The sequence below is a fragment of the Pteropus alecto genome, unplaced genomic scaffold (genome assembly GCF_000325575.1).
Source record: "Pteropus alecto unplaced genomic scaffold, ASM32557v1 scaffold22, whole genome shotgun sequence".
In the NCBI taxonomy this organism is placed as follows: Eukaryota; Metazoa; Chordata; class Mammalia; order Chiroptera; family Pteropodidae; genus Pteropus; species Pteropus alecto.
The window spans coordinates 13843600-13852102 of NW_006434839.1; positions in this window are offsets into that span (position 1 = coordinate 13843600).

Sequence of the window (8503 nt, forward strand, 5' to 3'; positions counted from 1 at the left end):
TTATAACTTTGGTTTTTATTTGGTGGCCACACACTTTTTTTTTTTTTTTCAGTATCCTCTAGCACAAAGTGGCAAATCAGATAAATGGCTTATTAGGCTGATTTCAGTAACAGAGTCAACGTGTTCCCAAGAGATTTTGCAGGGAGGTAAGTCTCTGTCAGAATTAGGTTCCACCCCACAGGCAAATGTAACTTTTATTTACAAGATATAAATTACAGCAATTCCCTCTTTGTGGAATTTGCCTTTAAATTAGAGAGAAATCCTATGGATGACAGGAAGAACTAGACCGGCATCTTCCTTAACAGCACAACTTGTTCTGCTGACAGACACACACACACACACACACGTGCACACACACACGATCTTAGTGCAGAAAATTAATGCAACTTTTATGTTGCCTCAAAGAGATACAACTCAACACTTTAGAACTGATATAAAAAGGAAAAATGGACATATTGATCTCTAGACACTAAGTATGATATCTGGCATGTGATAAGTATTCCCTGAATGAATGAATAATTGGATAATCAAATATACACTACTCATAAAATTAGCAAAATAATAAAATAAACTTGTGTTTTCTCTCTTCGTCATACATATGTTTTTTTCCAAGTTCACTTCCAATTTTGGGATTGTACTGAGGTTTCATTTCTAGGTAAATAAGCTAGAGACAAAAACTGTACTAGTTTTGCTTGTCTCTAGTTTCACATTATAAAATTAGACATTTTTACCTTCTGTTATTGATTTCCAAGTTAAATTCAATTATGTTAGAGATGTAGGAAGATGCAATGATAGTTTCTGAAAACGACACACACAGAATTGGAAGGAGCTTTAGGTTTACGAGTATGTGGATTTCTACGGGAATATAAACATAGAATAGAAAAGAATAGAGCAAGCATGGTCCATAAAAAGGTAATGTATTAATAGATGTGCCCTTATCACAAGCTAGTATGATAATATGATTTTCGAAAAGCTCTACCCTTTGCCTATAATTCTAACTCTAGGAATCTATTTTATAAAAATAATCAGATGTGTAGAAAAATACTTTTACATGAAAATGTTCATCTCAGCCACGTTTAAACTGCCAAAACATAAGAAACAATATAAAATGTCCAGCAAGAGGAAATTTGCATAAGACTTTATTGTATACCCAAGCAATGGGAATCTATACAGTTAAAATTCATATCCTTGAAGGATATTTAATGCCATGGATAAAGTATAATGTATGAGAATAATATTCATTTAATCGAATATGACCAACCACTTTGAAGGAACTAAGATTGATTTTATAGAGCCAAAGCTCAAAAAGCCTTCCCAAAAATGAGCCTAGCATCTGACCCCCAGGCTGAGCCTTACAGGTGGTGAGATAGGTCACTTCCTGGCAAGTCAGGGACCTTGGTGACACTGAGAAGAGACAAAATTGCCCAAATTTATAGTCAAGCAGGTGAAACCTGGTGGAGAGAGTTTCTTGGTTTGGGGACATACAGAAATCTGAAAGACGCCTCTATTTGCCTGAGTCATCCAAGCCATGACTTCATTATCTAAGTTATTGTGTCTGTCTGCAAGAGATCAAAAGTTTATTTTCCACTAATTAGTGAATGGCAGCCCCTGAGGAAGGTGACGCAAGTTACAGGTAATAAAATAGCTACATTTAGTTTATACAACTGAGTTATAGGGCGAGTAAAAGTGTTTTGACAACATTCATTAGCTATAATAGCAATAAAAATTAAACATTTCCAGGCCATAATAAAAAGCAATGTATGTGTATATATATGTATTTGCATACACACATACATACATATACATATACACATATTTTCTCATTTAAAATATTTAAAAAAATATTTTTACATGGTGTATTTTGTTTGACACGGCTGAAGTCCCTGTCTGGTGCTCAAGTTAAATCTTTTTCCATTTGAAAATCACTCAAACAATATATGAGTCATTGCATTTCTTCATATCTTATTTTGAAATCATATACAGGCCACTGATTTCTTTCTGCTGGAGACAATTGAGTAGTTGAAACCTCGTTCAAATCCTGCCCTCCTAGATTAGCTGCCTCATTAGCCGTGTCTGACGTATTGCAGGTGGTCAATAAACATTACCTGTTATTGGTCTGTGATTGAATTCCTCTGGAATTGGGAAGTAGAATTTTAAAGATTGTTTGGCAGTTTTAGCTCTATTCCTCACCCTTGAGCAGGCACTCTGACACATTCATTATTTCCTTCTCCTCCCTTTTCTATAGAATTACCAGACTTCTGGGTTAAAGACCATTAGGTAGCCTCACCTGTAAATTCCATTTCCAATATGCCGAACAAGTAATTTTCCAATCTCAGCTTGCACAACAAAGTGACAAGAAGCTTACTATATCCCCACACTCCCCTTCTTCTTTAGCCAGTCTTAACAATTACGGGAAACATTTTAGTTAATTCCTTCTACTCAAATTATTGTTCTATGATCCTAGTTCCATCCCTCAAAGTCGCCCTGAGAAAATGTGGTTTCTCTGCCCAGGAAGGCTGTCAGGTCTCCGCTGAGCCTTCTCCTCCCAAGGCTGGACCACTGTTCTTCCTGTGATGCGGGTTCACCCCTCTCCACCATCTCAATTGCTTTCCCATAAACACACCCTTTTATCCTTCTATTTTTGAACGTGGCCCTGGACCATGGGCTCTGATTGTAGCACAACAGCTGCAGTCAGACAAACACCATATTAAGCAGGTATGACCGCCTTGCTTTTCCTTGACACTATTGACCTGTTAATTTATACCAAAAGCAGATGAATTTGGGGGCTATTATGTTACACACTTGATTCAGATCCCTGTTTTCCCAAACTCTGCAGAATTGCTGTGCAATTTTGTGCTGGACTCTTTAATTTTATCACATTTTATTTATTTATTTTTTAGATTTGACCTTTATTTCCGCTTGCTAAGATCTAATGCATTTTCTGTCTCTCCAAGTATTGTTCTAGTTGCAGTTCTATCTCCACGTCTTCTATATGTCCATCTGCTCCATTGATAATGATAAATGTTTAACAGAAATTGGCACAGGACTGAGGCCTTCAGGTTGATACTGATCTATATATTTATTCAGCTACAAATCTACCCAAAGACACCAACACCTAGTATTAATGTCTCCTTTTAGATAACAAGACCATCCTCAAGACATACTGTGAAATACCTTGTTGGAATACAGAGGCACAGTGTTTAGTACATTTCTGTTTTCTATTAAGTCAAAAAGACAAGGGAGAGTTGATCTACTAGTTCTCAGTGATTACTATTTTTTCCCTAAGGGGTTTCAGAACATTCTATTCACTCATTCAAAAATAGGTATTCAGTGTCTGCTCTGTTGTAGTCATAGCACTAGACATAAGACAATAAGGTCTGTGCCCTCAGGAAGTTTGCTGCCTTTAAATAGTGCATTCTAGACTTTTCCCCCAGAAACAACATCCATCTATCCCCTTTCTTCTAAGGTTTTGCAGACAGCCAAGCACAAAGCAAGGTCCTCAATAAATATTTGTTTTATTGAATTTAATAATTATTATAAGTAACATCTATTGAGTGCTTACCTGTGACATGCATCACACTAAGTACATTAAATAGATTATGTTATTTAATTTCTACAACATGCTTTCTCCCCATTATACAGATGAGGAAACTGAGGCACAGAGTATTTAGGTAATTTGCCCAAGCCAGCACAAGTAGTGAGTGGTAGAGATGCGGATATAAATATAGTCTTTTGACACTAGATCCACATAGGCTTAACCACTACAGTATGCTCTAATTAATGACTCAGCTACTCTCATGAGATTAATGAACAGAGGGTAATTCTAATATTCATAAGCCTCAGAAAAATTTTCAAAAAGGATTTAAGCAAACAACTAGCAAACCTATCAAACAACTTCAGTGGAATATATTTTAAGTAAATTTTCATTTGAAAGCAAGGTATTCCCATAAAAACAATAGAAATCTAAAATTATATTTTACGATAATAACTTAATGTTCTCAGCACAAGGCAGTGTTAGGACTTGTCTACATCACTGCTATTTCATAGAAATCATTTCATTTTAGTTGCAGAAATTTCCTTAGAAATTATCTCTTCATTTAACAACCAGATAAGTAATGGTATCAGATAAATTCTAAAGACTTGACAACTTCATGATTCTATGACTTAATTTGCAGAAGTGAATTTTCAATTCTATTGAGTTCCTTTTCTTCATCTGATTTAAAGAAAATTAAAGGAACTTTTTGATCTGATTATAAAGCATCCATCTTTTGCTACAAGTGATGAAAAGGCCTTGATACAAATTTATTTTAATTATTGACAAAAATAATTTAATTTTTTGTGTCAGAAATCAGGGCAAGCTAAGACCCTTTTGGGATTCCACAGTGTGTATATCGACACTTCCTATAAACATATTTATTCTTGATCTGTTTTTCTCATGATATTATTTTTCGTTATGTTTAAAAAGTATGCAATGGAGTTAACATTCTATAAACAAACAAAAACAACTCTGTAATTAGAAAGGCCCTAGACAGGCAAACCCACAGTTGATCAATTGGAAAGAAAGTAATGAGATGCTACCATAACACGTACTTCAATCTGTTTAAAATAGTCCCAATCCTAAATACTTAATAAGCTGGTTGGTGAGGGACAGATCAAATATTTCATAATCTCACCTTTTGGAATGATCGTCTTGTCATTCTTATCCAGGGCCTTGCCTTCCTAAACTAGAGGAAATGCCTTGGAGCCCGTGTGTTCCTCTGCGTATCTAAAATTAAGTGCCCAGTTGGTGGCTAAATTAAGATCTGACCTCGTACAACTGAAACATAAGTGGTTCCTGGCACATGGTAAAGTATTACCCATGACTTCTCTAGACTCTCATCAAAAGAAACACAAGCCCACAGAGGTATAATAAGATTAACTGTGTCCTGACTGGTTCAAAGAGCTCTCATGAAAACAAATGACCTGCCAGCTCAGCTATAGAGAGGGGTCCTGCTAAAGGGACAAAGCAAAACAACTTAAATACGATCGAGGAATATTTTTAAATTAGTTGTTCAGGAGACAAATCTGTAGATGTGTGCATCTGCAGATTCAAGTCCACGTTTGATCAATTTTAACACACACCATTTCTCATTCTTTATCTTTTAGACTCATGTCAAATCTCATTAAATACAATCTTGTATGAATTTACTGTCTTTCATTTGATTTACGTTTAATAGCTGCCAATCTGATTCACAGATGGAGATATGACAGTCAGTGAAATCTAATCTGATCAAGACTCTTTAGGTCAAGTTATAGAATATAAATAGTCTAAAAAAAAGTGAGCCACAGATATAAAGCAAGCAGAAAAATCAGCATTTTAATTGGAGCGGTTGTTTGTTTTCTATTTTAAAAACCCAGTCAAGTTCAGTGTCTTACTGGTTTTCTAATAAAAATAATCTGCCTTAAATTTGTTTTGACATGGCAATCCTTGGCTTAACTCTGCCCACTGTCAGCACTCACAAAGCCATCTGGCTTCTGTCCCCACCACTCCACTAAAACAACTCTTCTTAAGTGTCTCAGTGACCTAGTGTCTAAGGTTGATTGACATTTTTCATTTCTTATTTTTCAGGCCCTCTGTTGGATTTGCTGCCGCTGATCCCTTTCTTATTTCCTGAAACTCTCTACTCTCTAGGCCTAGAGGAGCACTGTATGCTTTTGTTTTTCTTCTTATATCTCTGATCCATTCTTTCTACTTGGTGTTAATGAATAAACACATAGATTTACCAATTTTATTTCAAAATTTGGAAAACCTTATTCAGGGGAACTAACTCCTCTCGTGATAAAAGAAGTTGAATTTCAATCATCCTTGGAGCAAACCTCGAAAAATATTTTGTATGACTACCACTATTAACTGTGTCTTGGAATAGTGAAGGTTGAAGGTGAGAATATTGTGAGCATTTTATAATTATAACTCTAACTTGGAATTTTTCAATAAAGAATTCTTACAAAAAACAACCAGTATTGTGAAACTCTTTGATTTTTATACAATACTTTTTTTAACTTACAATATTAAAAATTCACATGAAGATTTAGAGTATAATGCAATTTATGGAAAATCTATACCCAACATTTTAAAATGTGGTTTGGCACATTTCAAGGACACTTCTGCTCTTATACCAATCTATTTATGCCTGTATTATAATAGTTCTTATACATCTTACATCGTACACTATTTAAAATAATGCTTAAAATAATAGGATAAAAAAAGACTGTGGTGAATAAATGAGATTGTTACTGATGACATAGACCTATGAACAAGTCTTGTCTTACCACTTAACTGTCTCTGTCACCTTAGATTTGCTATTTAAATCTTCCGATACTCAATTTATTCATCTGTAATCATGAGTAATAATAATAATGAAAATAATAATAATGCAATGACCATGGTACCTACCATTATTATGAGGTCTATTCCTCAAGCAGTTAATCATCTAAACACATACAATAAAGTATGCTTTGAGTAATTCCAATATTTAAAAGAATAATCTGTTTATAATGCTAATAATCACTTCCACATTTGCCTTTTTGGACGCTGGCTTTTCCTCATGGTTTTCTCAAAATGGAAACAAAGTGGATCAGATTCTTGCACAGAGTGTGCATGTGGTTTTGTCTGGTACCCTCTGGTGAGGGTGAGTTTCAGGGAAAGGTGATCAAACAGTTAAGGACTATTGAATACTACTGTCGTTCTGAGGAAGGAACGTATAAAGACACTGACATCCAAATACATGTCCCTTCTATCTTTATATAGCAAGAAATGCAAGTCTGTTTCAAGATGATAATTATAGCAACTGATATGAAGAGTCTTAGTTTGAAAAGGCTGGAGCACAGGGTTAGAGAGACTATCCCTGTAACTACCAATTTTTATTTTAGGAACAAGGCATTTGAGTAGCATTGAATGCAAACTGCCAGGGAGAAATGAGGCTTCCTGGCCTGGTCAATGTAAGAAATATCCAAACCTGTAGAGAATTTTTAAAGGAGTTAAATTTTACCCAAACTGATGACATATGCTGGGGAGCAAGATCTCAAATGCTCCAGAGAATAGCAGTTTTGCATCTTATTTTATTCCTTTAAAATGGAGGAGACCTAAGGAAGATTGGCGAAAGCAAGGTGGGGACTGGATTTCAGGGCAGTTAACGAGATTCTGTGCACTCTTGAGGGTTAATACCCGCCCTGGGAAGTATTACTTCTGGCATTTCAAAGGTATGTTAACCTACATGCACAAGAATGATGGGTAGCAGGGCTGGCTTAAAACCTTTCACTTAAGAAGTCATAGGCCCGAGACATGACTATCCGCCATGACCTGCCCTGTTAGGAATTTATGATCAGATCACCCCGTGAGGCTACTTTCCATAGGACCCTCACTCCGCTTTGTTTTGGTCATACTTTTATGTTTTAAGGCACCTGTTGCTATTACGCTCCTCAGTTGCCCACAGGTAGTCTTCGTGCAAGCCTTCCTTCGCGAATTAAAAATACAGTTCTTGCTGTGATTAGCCATACAATCACGTCCACCCCACCCCTCACCTCCCAAAGCCATCTATCACATTCCTCTCTGATCCAGCCTATTCTTTATAAAAGCCTGATCAGAATTGCAGCTTTATACTTGCCTTCTGAGCAAAATGGTATTGTTAAATACTTTGGAGAATCCTACTTTGTTTTCTCCTATGATTTAATTGTTTAGTAAGCAATACCTACAGACATCTCATTTAATTTCATCTTTAAATATTTCAGATTTTTCTCCTCCTCTTTCCTCCCTTTCTGAACGTGTTCACAATTTTGGCTTTGGGGACTGTGATAAAAAAAGAAAATGCACATTTTATTTCAGTTGTGTATAAAACAGAGTAGAAAAATGTGAATAAAGAAAAAAAATCCTTTATTTCTAGTATGCCTCCCAGTACTTTAATATTGTGCCTTCTACTGTTGTGTTTTTTGTTTGTTTGTTGGTTGGTTGGTTGGTTGGTTGGTTGGTTGGTTTTTTCTCCAGACTGAAAATCAAACAACTGAAATAGTAAGTCAAATGAATCCGCACCACACTCTGTCTGGAGCATTGATGTCACAGGCCCTTGGAAGGATCTGCATTGTTGACATCACTCCTGCCATTTTGTTTTCCTGAAGCAGCACAAAGGCAAGTGACTAGAAGGTACTTTTCAGTAAGGAAGTGCTGTAGATAGCATACTAAACCAGCGACAAGGAAAACGTTGGGAATATTCTGTGCTGGCACTCCATGACATTTACCACTTTACCACCAGTGTCTGATAACTAGCCACGTAGAAGGCACACATCGCACATGTGCCAAATATTTTCCTAAACGCCGGTGACTTGCTCATATGGCTTAACCAGTTATTTCCTATTTAATTAAAGGTTAACTCAATTAAAACTGTCATAGTAAATTTTAAGAAAGGATAATCCTTTCTTTCCTTCCTTCCTTCCTTCCTTCCTTCCTTCCTTCCTTCCTTCCTTCCTTCCT